Raw genomic sequence first — 13,791 nt, 5'->3', positions numbered from 1 at the left:
TGCTTTTGATTGGTTAACCAATTCTGTAACCCAATATGCAAATTCTTTCAATTTCAAGTCAATCGGGTGAAAATTGGCAATTTTATTCAACCTTGGCCTTTGACCTTTTGATAAAAAAAAAAAAAACAATCTTCATTGGCTGGCCTGAGCGCATGAAGGACAAACCAGAGCCCCTTGGAGGGGTTGAAACTGTCAGTTGAGAATGGTATATTTCCCAAGGGAGAGCGAGTTATTATCCCAAAATGTTGACAACACCAAACCTTTCAAAAGCTCAAATTTGGGCACTTCGCTCTCGAGAAGCCCAAACTTCTCACTTAAAGACACCGTATTCCGGCCCAACATCAATAGGGACACTGATTGCTTTGTCAGTAGTTGCCAGCCAAACTTGCCACACGTACCGTAGCAAATGTAACAAGTTTTGGAGACATTGCTCCAGTTTGAGGTTCCTTTAAGGCGGTGGAGTAAGCTCACAGACTACTATCCGATCTGGCAGAATGATGAAACCTCCGACTCGTTTTGAGCCATGAGGTTTTGTTATATATATATTTCGGGAACCAAGCCTCACATTCTGGTACCCTTTGTTGTACACCGCTCCTTTCCTATGCCATCTCGAGGCGCTGCATGACGTCATTGCCGGGCACCAAATTGGGCCCGGCAATGACGCGAACTGAAAGTGAGTACTCGGGTTTCACACCGTTGTTTGTTTGTTTGTTTGTCCGGGCGATATCTCAGCCATAATTTGAGCTAGGAAGATGAAATTTCAGCACAATAGTGAGCATGTGCTTTGGCAAGAACAGAATTTATTGTGTTTTGATGAATCAATTAATTGATTAGTTACTTAATTATTATCGATTAATTAAGAACTTATTTATTTCCTTTCTCATCTGGACAATATATCAGGCACCTTTTGAGCGAGAAAGCTGATATTTGGACACAACAGTGACCAAGGGATTTAGCTGTAAAGTATATTTTTAAATTTATTGATTAATCAATCGATTAATTAATTATTCGATTAATGTCTCAATTAATTATTTTTTTAAGTTACAGATTCGGATGAAACAGTGGTGGTTTAGGCATTCTACAGCCAATTGATTAATTATTTTATTATTTTATGTTCATTATTTATTTATTTTCATTATATTGTTGCGGATATGAGAACTGTATATTTTTTTTGATTGTGTGAATTGTTATTATTGTTTATTCTGCGCCCCCCTGCCTCCGGAGCTGTGTAAAGGTGAAAGGGCATCCCATAATTAGTCCACAAGCATACACATCAGCCAAATAATAGAATACCCCTGTTTGATAGTTATCTCTTATTCTGTGTTTTAGAGTAAGGCTGTGTCTCCCATTAATTGAAGTACTCCATTGCACCAGTGAAAGAGAATAGATCCCCTTTCATTCCCATCCCCAAAATCTCCATTTCCTTTTACATCCCCTCTCGTGATTGCCAAGCCTCGATTGCCAATTACCTCCCCTCCAAAACCACCATTGAACATGTGCTCGAGTCGGGGAAGAAAGGCGTGCCCGCCCGTCGTCATCAAGGGCGGAGCGAGAGGGTCGCGTGACCAACCAGGGCCGAGGTGAGCACCCCGATGGGCGTGTCCTGAAGGCCGGCGGCTTAATCGCTGGAGGCGCTATAAAGGCGCGCGCACAAGAAGTTGGAAAAAGAGCTGAGTTGGTCGTCAGTGGTGGTCAGTGGTGGTCAGTGGTTGCGTTGGTTGCGTTGAGGAGTCGGAGGTGAAGAGTCAGTGGTTGCGTTGGTTGCGGTGAGGAGTCGGTGGTGAGGAGTAAGTGGACCAAGAAAGAGTTGAGGGTTTGGACCAACGGGTCAGACAAGTCCTGGGAAAGCAGCGGAGGCCACAGCAGCAACAACACCCAACAGCCACTTGGGGCCTGGACGGCGGTTTTGAGCAAGGCCGTGAAGGAACGGCGGCTGCTAAACGCGCCGATCGTGCTGCAGGACCCCCCTTGGACCTTCCTCTCCCTCCAGCCATCCACCTCCTGCCTTTCCACCCTTCTTGTGTACGTGAGTTTGTTTTGTTTGTTCTGGCCCTGGGTTAATTAAGTCTGTATAAGCTAGTATTTGCACTGTGTCACCTGCGTCTTATGTGTTGTAAATAAACGTGACTGTTTTCTTTTTGCTTGTGTAAATAATAAATCCCATTACTCTTCTGTCCGTCTTCTCGTTTTATTCCTTTTCCTCTTTTCCTTCTCTTTCGGTCGCTTTAGAGGTTTCCCGATTGAATATCTGTGGTGCGATCTGGTCAACGTCGGGTGGAATCGGGCCAATTGGGGACCCTGTAACGGTCGCGGTTGGACCATCCGCTCGGCCCATCATAACATCTAAGCCGCGATCTGTAACAATATCAATCGTTTATTTATTTATTTATTTATTTTTTGTTTTTTTTGTTTTTTTTGTATACAAGATCGAGGCTCGTGAAAGAGCGAACATTAATCACACAGAAAGATAAACAGACACACAAAACAAATAACATCGGGAGCGGTAGACAAGATGGGGAGAGAGGGGGAAGGACACAAACACAACATTTGAGAGCAGGAACCGAGAGACATGGAGACATCAAGAGAACTGTGGGAGGGAGAGGGCTTTGGAGGGGAGGCATGGGAAGGGGGGGGGGGGTGGGAGAGGTATAAAACATATGGACACTGCCAAGACTTCCAGGAAAGAAGTTGGAATTTCAAACAAGGTGGATCTGGGGTGAATTAGTGGGGGTAGAAAAGATCAAGGTTTTGGATGGGGGAAGATAAGAGATGGTGGTGAACAGCTGTTTTGAAGACCTGGAGGGAGGAGTGTGATTGAAGTGAGTGTGGGAGTTTGTTCCAGAGGCGGGAGAAAAGAGGAATGAAAGAGTGAAGGTGAGCAGAGAGCCGAGATTTCGGCAGTTTAACCATCAGAAGGTGGCTGGCAGATCTTGTGCGACCTGTAGGAATATTTGGGGGACAGAGCACAGAGAGAGCTGGGGGAGCAAGGCCGGAGAGGGGTCGGTAGAAGACAGAAAGACCACCTACCTGCCTGCGGTGAGTGAGTGAAAGGCCGTCAGAGATAGCTTCATCGCGGGAGATTCCAATGATTCTGAAAGCTTTGGATTCAACAGCGTGAAGCCGAGCCAGGTGTGAGGCAGGAGCACCAGCCCATAGGGGAGAACAGTATTCCATTGAGCTGCGGATGAAAGCCTTGTATGTGGTGAGGAGCTCAGGTGTGCCTAGGAAGGACTTTGCACGACGGAGGATGCCCAGTCGGCGACTGGCTTTGGAGGCCAGCTTGGAAATGTGGTTTTCCCAAGAAAGATCATGGCAGATGGTGAGACCCAAAAGCTTGAGCGACAGAACTTCTTGGAGAGGATTGTTGAGAAAGTAGATGGGAGGGTTGTCCAGTCGATCTTTTCGGAGAGACATCGTAAGAGTGTGAGATTTGTCAGGATTGAAAGACATGTTCCACATGTTTGTCCAGTCTGTGATTTTGTCCAGGTCTTCAGAGAGTGAGGAGGCTGCAGACTGCCGATCTGAGGGAAGAGGAATGGAGCGGCAGAGAGTGGAGTCATCAGCAAAGAGATACAGAGGATTTTCCAGAGAGTCGGAGAGATCATTGATAAAGACCAGAAAAAGCACAGGGCCCAGCACACTGCCTTGGGGAACTCCAGCCTGAACGGGAAGGGGAGATGAGAGAAATCCATTCAGGGCCACACGTTGACTATGACCAGGGAGGAAGTCCGCAAGCCATGCATGGAGATTTCCATGGATACCATAGGAGGAGAGTTTGGTGAGCAGAGCTGGGTGCCAGACCGTATCGAAGGCACGTGATATGTCAAGGGAGACAGCTCTGATTTCCTGTTTGGCATTGAGGACCTCCATCCATTGTTGAGACAGCAGAAGCAGCATGTCCAGAGTAGAGTGACCTGGCCTGAAACCAAATTGATGATCAGAGATCAAGCCATTGGAGAAGAGGAAAGATTTCATATCCGAAGCAATGATGGATTCCATGACTTTGCTGATAATTGGGAGCAGGCTGATTGGTCTGTAGTTGCAAGGATCTGTTTTTGCACATTTTTTGTGTAAAGCGGTAATGTTTGCTGATTTCCAGGATGCTGGCAGATGACCTTGAGCAAAAGATAGGGTGAAAAGAACAGAGAGAGGGTGAGATAGAGCGGCAGAGCAGGATTTTAGGACCGGTGGGCTGATGCCGTCTGGTCCAGTTGCAGAATCAGAGTCGAGGTTTGACAAAAACTCCTCCACCTTGTCAGGAGAGAAGGTCACAGAGTCCAGGAGCAGTTTGGTTCGACTGGGAAAGGTGGGAACAGAGAGAGATGGGTTTGGGACTAAGGATTTCGAGGCAAACACAGAGTTGAGGCATTCGGCTTTGTCACGTGCGATGTCAACTGTGTGGCCATTTGAGGTAAGGGAGGGGATGGAGGGGGAACAAACACCAGAAACGGACTTGACCAGACGCCACCAGGATTTGGAGGAAGGAGACAGGTTTGAGAGTTCATTCTTGAGTGAGGAGAGATAGTGCTTCCTGGCACTCCTGAGGGTAGACACACACTTGTTCCGAGCTTGGTGGAAGGAACTGAGATTTCCTTCAGTTGGATTAGCCTTCCAAGAGGCAAAGGCAAGTTGTTTCAGGGCAACTGCCTCACCACAAGATTCAGTGTACCATGGACGGGAGGAAGGGTAAGACAACTAAAGGCGAGATAGGATAAATCTGTGCATGAGAGAGATCAGTTTGCTTTGGAAGTATTCCCAGGAAGAATTGATGTCAGAGGCAGTGGAGATGGGAGACCAATCCAGACGATTGATGGCTGCTTGAAGACCGTCCCAGTCGGCCTGAGTGAAATGCCAGACTCGTCGACGCTGAGGAGGCTCTCTGAGAATGGCCAGAGAGATGTCCACTTTGACAAGCACATGATCAGAAGAACCGATTGGAGCAGAAGAAGAGCAGCAGACATTAGCAGGGAAGTTAGTCATAACCAAGTCTAGAAGAGAAGATACTCCATTGGCTGAGATCCGGGTCGGGAAATTGACAGATTGTGTCAATCCCAGTGAGTCACAGAAGTCCTTTGCTGAGGTGCCATGACTGGTGAGAGAGGAACCCACACCCAACCAGGTGGCATGATGACAATTGAAGTCACCACATATGAGGAAGAGAGAGTTGGGATGAGTGGATAGAAGTTGGTCCATGTTGTCAGACAGTGAAATGTAGATGGAGTCATCACTGTTTGGGGGACGGTACAGAACACATATGAACAAAAGGTGGGAGCGGAGAGGAAGCCGTAGCCAGAGGTACTCCTGGGGGTGAGGAGGAGAGAGGGCAGTGCAAGGAGAGTGAGGAAGAGAGTTTTTGATAAAGATAGCCACCCCACCACCAGGCCGAGGCTCAGGTCTATCATACCGGAGGAGGGAGTAACCAGGAAGAGATATTAAGGAATCAGAGACATCTTGAAGGAGGAAAGTCTCTGTTAAGCAGATCAAGTCTGGATTGTCAGAAGCAACCTGTATGGAGAGATCAGTCAGGTTTGAGCGAAGGCCCCGGATGTTTGAGGTCCATACCGTTAATGAAGAGAGAGGGGGAGCATCGGGTACAGGACAGGGGAGGGGAGGAGTAGGGTAAGATGAAGGATGAGAGGGGGAGGTAGGGAGAGCAGTTGTTTGTGTGTCAGCGATTGCAGAAGAGTTCCAAGAAAGGGAAGGATGAGGAGGATGAAAGGTTTGAAGGTGAAGGGATGAGGCACAGTGAGGGGTTGTTTGAGGGGGGGCAGAGGAAAGAAGAAGGTTGGGGGGGGGGGGGGGTGGAGGTATGAGATAGAAGGGAGACGAAGTGGGGAGGAGGCAGCTTTGAGGAGGAGGGGGGAGGAGGGAGAATTGGAGAGGAATGGTATGGGGGGAGATTTGAATGGGAGGGGTTGGGGGGGAGTTTTGAAGGGGAGGAGTGAGGGGGGAGTTTAGGAGGAGAAGGGCAAGGGGGGAGTTCAGGAGAGGAAGGGCAAGGGGGGAGTTCAGGAGTGGAGGGGTAGGGGGGGAGTTTAAGAGTGGCGGGGCAAGGGGGGAGTTTAGGAGTGTAGGTGCAAGGGGAGGGATTTGGATGGGAGGGGCAAGAGGGGAGTTTAGAAAGTGGATGATTAATGAAAGACGAACATTGAAAACAAATTGGGTTTGTTGTGATTTTCAAGTTAGCAATCCGGCTCAGAATGATGGAGGAGGGATGGAATGAATGTGAATTTAGACCAAGTAGTGAGGGAGATGTATAAGATATTGAATTTCTTTTTTTTGAGGTGGAATGAGTTGGAGAGGAAATTGAGAAAAGCCTTTTAAATAGGAAGAAAAACAGCGTGTTGTAAAATACCACTGAGTAAAACACTGAAGGGGAAAGGTTATACATATTTAAATAATATTTAAACAGAACCGTGAACAATCTTATGTGCACAAAAATACCAACGGGGGAAGAGCCGAGAGGGACCACCACGAGTCACGTGAAGGGCAAACGGTGTATAAGACAGCTTCTCATCTGGACATCTTTCTCATCTGGACAGCAATATCTCATTCAACTGAGATAAGTTTCTCATCTGGACAGCAATATCTCAGGCACCCTTTGAACGAGGAAGCTGATATTTGGACACGACAGTGACCAAGTGAAGTGGCTATAAAGGATATTTTTGATTCATCAATTAATCGATTAATAATTATTTAGTGATTAATAAATTAATTATTTAATTTTTTCGATTAATGACTTGTTCAATTAATTTTCAAAAAGTTACAGCTTCGGATGAAGCACTGGTGGTTTAGGTATGCTGTTAACCAATTGATTAAGAAAATATTGTCTCATTATTATTTGTTGATTTTAATTATGCAATTTATCAATTAATTATTGAACACCTCTCCCTCCCAATACAGTCTCTATGAGCTGCACTTTGGTATTGCCGGGTGCTGGAGGATATTTATTTATTTGGCATGGGGATGGTGTACTTTGAATGTATCTGTACTTGTTTTTCTTTTGTTTATTTGTTTTGAAAATTTTTCTGTTATATTCTTCTTCTTTTTGGGGGGGAAGGGTGAAGATGTCCAGAGTGTGCTTCAGCTGCAATGTAATTGACCTTCAACTGTTTGACACAGAAGTAGTAGAACACATCCGGTTGAGTGAACATGATGCTGCCAGGTTGCCATTATTAGCGCCGCCCACCGAAGGTAGATGGGGGTTACGTTTTCACCACTGCCTGTTTGTCTAGCTGTCTGTCTGTGAACAGGATATCTACAAAAACTTGTTGTCGGATTCAGATGAAATTTGATGGACAGGTTGGGTGTGTGGCAAGGACCCAATTATTACATTTTGGCAAATATCCAGATCCGGATGCTGTAATTATTAAATTTTAAGTGATTTTTCACCATTGAGAGATGTTGAGAGGTGGATGGTGAATGTGGAATTAGACAACAAAACTATGTGGATGGTGTTGGTTAGGTGACAAGAACAAGATAATTAGATTTTGCTTCAGGTCTGAATCGAGATCCGGCCTATCAGTGGGATACAAAACGTACTAGAATGGCACTGAGTAGAGATTATACCTCCGCCTGGTTGGCCTTATCACTCAATGGTGAAGAATCATTAAAAAAATTAAATAATCCTCATATCCGAATCCATATTCAGATCTTCACCAAAATCGATCGATTCTTCCTTGTCACACCCCCAACCGGTCCACCAGGTTTGGTCCAAATCAGTCCACAACTTTTTGAGATATCCTGCTATGTATCGTTTTGGCCCTATCTCACAATGGTGAAGAATCGTTTTAAAAATTCTCGTAGCCGGATCCGAATCTGGATCTTCACCAAAATCTAATAATTTCGTCTATGTCACATACGCTACATCTCTGCCAAATTTCGCCCGAATCCGTTCACAACTTTTTGAGATATTTTGTTCACTAACAAACAGACAAACAGACAGGGGTGAAAACATAACCTCCATCCACCTTTGGTGGCGCAGGTAAAAATGTCAAGCTTGTAGGAGGTATGAATGAATGAATGAATAAAGACGTCATGCGGAGCATGATACTTGCAAAATCAGCCCCCACCCCCAAGAAAAAAAATTCTATTGATACAGCAAATTGTCCATTTCATCAAGATTAAAATTGACAATCTTGATCAAAGCTCGGGTCAACAGGAACAAAAGTGACGATTTTTCAGATGAAAAATGATGATTTTGTAAGGTTGACTTTGAATTGACCTTTGACCCTTTGACCTCAAAAACAGTTCGTTTCCCTATTTAGTGACAATGTGCAAACGCTGTTCAATTTTCCAGTAAATCGGATAAACATTGAGGATTTTTGAAACTTGGCCTATGTTGACCTTTTGGCCGATGTTGACCTCAAAAATACTTGGTGGTTGAATTCAGTGACCAGATATGCAAGTCCTCTTCAAATTTCAAGTCAATTGGATGAAAATTGAGGATTTTAGAAATTTGGCCTATGTTGACCTTTTGGCTGACGTTGACCTCAAGAATACTTGGTGGTTGAATTCAGTGACCAGATATGCAAGTCCTCTTCAAATTTCAAGTCAATTGGATGAAAAGTGAGGATTTTAGAAATCTGGCCGATGTTGACATCAAAAATACTTGGTGGTTGAATTCAGTGACCAGATATGCAAGTCCTCTTCAAATTTCAAGTCAATTGGATGAAAAGTGAGGATTTTAGAAATCTGGCCTATGTTGAACTTTTGGCTGATGTTGACATCAAAAATACTTGGTGGTTGAATTCAGTGACCAGATATGCAAGTCCTCTTCAAATTTCAAGTCAATTGGATGAAAAGTGAGGATTTTAGAAATCTGGCCTATGTTGAACTTTTGGCCTATGTTGACCTCAAGAATACTTGGTGGTTTAATTCAGTCACCAGATATGCAAGTCCTCTTCAAATTTCAAGTCAATTGGATGAAAAGTGAGGATTTTAGAAATTTAGCAAAGTTGGTGACCTTTGGCCTATGTTGACCTTTTGACCTTTTGACCCCAAAAACAATACGCTTCTTGCTTTTGACCAACTCTACCATTTGGTGAAGTTTCGTGAAGATCAGTTGAAAATTGTGACCTGTAGGCCGGTGACAAACAAACAGACAAACAGACAAACAGACAGAACCACAAACGCAACCGACCAATATACTTGAAAAATTTTCGATTTTGCAAGTAATGAACAATAATTTAAAAAGATTGAATGAATAAAAAATGATGAATATGTAAAAGGAATATATATACCGTATATATATACCAGCCGAATGCACCCGGCGTTGCCCGGGTTCTTTTTGAATGAATTTATTACTACAATTCAGCTTTTACTCGCGGCCGTAGAAGATTGACTACTATAATTCAGCTCAGCTTTTAATTGTGAAATGGGCCCAGCTCGACCGAAGCCGCCTCGCCGGCCTCGCCACCTAGTCTATAACCTTCCCGGAGCCCGTCCCAACATTATTAGTTCTTTTTGAATGAATTTACGACTATAATTCAGCTTTTACTCGCGGCCATAGACGATTGACTACTATAATTCAGCTCAGCTTTTAATTGCAAAATGGGCCCAGCTCGGCCGAAGTGGGTGGGCCCCGACCGACCTCGCCACCTAGCCTATAACCTTCCTGGGGCCCGTCCCAACATTATTAGTTCTTTTTTAATGAATTTACTACTATAATTCAGCTTTTACCCGCGGCCGTAGACGATTGACTACTATAATTCAGGTCAGCTTTTAATTGCAAAATGGGCCCAGCTCGGCCGAAGTGGGTGGGCCTCGACCGACCTCGCCACCTAGCCTAAACCCTTCCAGGGGCCCGTCCCGACATTTTTTGTATTGGAGGTTTCTTCCTATATGTCACAGTTCAGGAGATTAGCGCGTGCAGACAAACAAACAAACAAAAACTTTCTTTTATATATATAGAAGATAGAAGACAGAAGATAGATATAGATATAGATATGGATATGGATATCGATATATATATATATATATATATATATATATATATATATATATATATATTTATATATATACAGTATATATATATATATATATATATATATATATATATGTATATATATATATATATATATATATATATATATATTGTTACAGATCGCGGACAAGATGTTACTTTGACCGAGCGGTGGTGTATTACCGCGACCTAACAGTTATTCCCCGACTAGACCCCGATTCCACCCAACTCACCCGATTCCACTCGAACGTTGGCCAAATCGCGCTACGCTAAATCAATGATGGAAAGGACACAACGACTGGGATAAATGAAACGACGCCAGGGGTACAGTTCTCAAGACCTCCGGAGGAGGATATAATTACAGTGGGGGAGAAAAGGGGTAGATTACAAGGTAGAGTGAGGTAAAAGACACAGAAGAGATGGGCACTTAGTTACAGTCTTATCTTATCCCCGACAGACCATAGACAAACGGAACAAGACTGACTTACACAGGGATTGATGGCAGGGAAGGACAGGTAGTTCGATAGCACAAGGTGCACCTTGGCTCGGGGACAGGATCAAGCATGGTCCAATAGATGCAGGGAGGCCTCACAGTGCTCGGAGGTGGCGTCTCTCTTGCTTCAAGCTCAGCGCGCATCTGATATCACCTCCCTCTTCCTGCGCATGCTCAGCGGGGAGTCACACGCCCTCGGCTGGTTGGCTCCGCCCCCGATGGGACCGGTCCGCCGCTTCTATTGGGTGCGGGGGTTACCGGGCTCCGCCCTTGACGAGGAGCTGACAGCGAGCCCCTACTTGGTAACCCCGTCGAGCACATGTTCGATGGCGGCTCGTTGGAAAGGCCTGGTGCCCTCCCAACACCCCCTACCAACCAAGGCGGAGTGAGGACGCACACTCCCCGCGCCCGCCGCTGCTGTTGTTGTTGTTGTTGTTGTTGTTGCTGAACCGTGAGGAAGAGCTGCGGGGAGGTATTGGGAGGTCCTAAACTTCCTAACGGTGCCATACAATCACATTCTGGTGCAACGAAGAGTCAGAATTAATGGAAACGAGTCCTTAACTGACATAGACTAAGAATAACTAGCAAGATGTCCTATAGTTGTCTTACATGAGATGCGGTGAACCTGGGTGCGACATTTAATGGGGGAAATAGGGGGAGGTCGGGTCTACAGAGTGTTGTTTACAGAAAATGGGACTAGGGAATGGGGGATTGGGGATAGTTGGGAAGTATTGAGGAAATAGGGGAATATTTACAAGCGGATATGGATGGATGCAAATCCCATATCCGCAACATTGCACCCTTCTCTACCTCGGGGCGTCTCGACCCGATAAATTTTTACCTACGTTAGTGTGGCACTCAGATGTAGTTCCCTCTACTATTAACTCAACCCTGAGTGTGACAGTTTTACAGATGTTCACAAATGAGTAAATATGTCCCCCTGCGACGTTGCACCCCTTCTCCTAACAGAAACACACCCACAGGATAACCGAATCGCGGAAAGCATCCTCAAACTAAACATACAGCCGGTAGGGAGCATCATTTACAATTGACGCTACTTTATTTACAAGACTAACCCAGGACCTGTGATTGTTCTTTCTGGGGGGGAGACAGTCTGCTCTGCATCAAAGCACCATTAAAGCACCCAAAACCACACCAATACACACCCAAGCACCAATCGGTGCAGTCACCATTGTTCATGAAAATAAAAACAACAACCCCTAACCCTGCAGGTGTCTCTTGCTCTTCGGCTCCCTCTGCTGGTTATTATTATTGTCTTCCAGTTGTTGTCTTTCTTTCATTTTCTTACTGGCGGCCTATTTGCAATAAAGTGTGCCCAACGTGTCCATTTTATTTTCTTTATTTATGGCCCACAGGGCCGACTACGTGTGGTTCACCTGTGGGGCATCGGTGCCCTGTGGCCAAGGCCCGCCAGCAAGATTTCGGGCCCTCATGGCCGGTTCCAGCAGAGGGGCCATGCCCCAACCCATGGGGTCCATAAGTGGTGCTCGGCCACAGACATGTGGTCCATAATGTGGTGCATCGATGCAGACAGCTGGTTCTGAGAGTGCCGGGCGCACAATGGCCGACTCACGCACGCTCCCCTCGGCACCCAATGGCGCACAGGTCATGTGGGAGACAAAAGAGACAAATGAGCGAGGGGTAAGGTCACAAGGGTACACATCAATAAGGCAATGCAAGGCGAAATGCGTACGGAGGGCGAAGTGAGAAAGCTCGTCCCTACCGTACGTCACCCCCCTGTCACCTACACTACCCTTGCCCTTACCCCATATGTACAAAATCTACACATTACCAATCCGTCGCTACTGTCACGTCTCCCCATATTTCCTCTATACCAAATTCGTCACCACAATCCCTCTATCCAAAATTTGCCATCACCCAATTCGTCATCAATCCTCATAAGGAGGAAGAGATGGAACAACAAAGCACAATGTCACACCCACGTCATGATGCGTCTCACATTCCAAACATCTGCACAATAAAATAACAAAACATGGCATGGTGTGGAGGTACGTCATCTCAGGTGAGTGCATGTAGATGGTGCGAGGAGACTTCAATCCTAACTATCCTCTAAATGACATTAACACACTTTACACTACCCGGGGTCTTTCCCTGCCAATCCATTGGCCAACTTACTCTATGGGTTCTAAAAACCAATTCCCATTGACCAAACTGTGGTGCTTCTCAATTTGGGGTCTCACTCCCCCGATTCATCTCCCGGTGCCCTCGCACAATTTCTGGGCTGTGACGTGTAGCTCTCCCAGCAGGTCTACCCACCTGCACACCTCCACCCCTGTAGTTGCCACCCGAGCTTACCTGCTCCTTAACCTAACCTATCTACTGGGGAAGGCCCCTCCTGGCTCTGTCACCCCACTCGGTGCCCTCTGGCACTGGGCTACCCGGGTCCGTCCTCCGGATCCTCGGGCCCCATCCACAACTACCGGCTCCCAGAGCCCACCTGCGGCCTCACCTGGCCGACATCCTCACAGTGGTGGAGTGCCCAAACCAACTACACACACTAACAGGCTACACGCCCAGCCATTTCCACAACACTAATGCACCCATCCAAATACCATTCTGTCACCCGCACCACAGATGCCAATATCCAACCACAATTTACCTATACCCTCTACCTAACACTTACACTACCCGCCCCGGGTATTCGTGATGGGGGTCCACTCTTCCCCCATTCACACCTTCGCACCACCCACTCCACTCCATCGTTTCCACCATACTCACTCCACGACCATCCATTCCAATACTCCACTTATTCCACACTCCATGTCTTCCACACAACCATTTATTCCATTCACCTGTTGGTGCACACCTGTGCACTCACACTTGGTGCCACCTGCACCCTTCTCTCCCCCAAGCGCATTCGCGCTGATCCACAACACTCACTACTCCCTCACTGCTCCACACACCTGTCCAGTTCTCACACAGCATCATCTCATCTAACTACTCCCCTCTGAAACTTGCGCTTCCCAGTCGTCCCTTTAAACTATTGCGCTCCCTCGTCATTATCATCCATACTAATCTACCTGCGTCCCCACTACAGGTATCCTTGTCACTAACTAATCTTAACGTTACCTAATGTCATCTTCGCTAGATCCCTACACACAATATCCTAACCCACACGGGCTAGTTTTCACTGCCATCAACCCCATAACTAGTGCTCCTTTGCCCCCCCTCGCCGTGAGGGATGGTGGATTGCCCATCCCACCACATCGGGGAGGTCCCACTATCAATTTTGCTCGTCCAAATTCCAACCAATTCAAAAATTTTCCATTTACTGCCAATTCTACCCACTATT

This window comes from Myxine glutinosa, chromosome 10, assembly GCF_964187855.1.
Source record: "Myxine glutinosa chromosome 10, kmMyxGlut1.1, whole genome shotgun sequence".
Classification (NCBI taxonomy): domain Eukaryota; kingdom Metazoa; phylum Chordata; class Myxini; order Myxiniformes; family Myxinidae; genus Myxine; species Myxine glutinosa.
The sequence above is the reverse complement of the archived record's forward strand: the minus strand, read 5'-3'. Positions refer to the sequence as shown.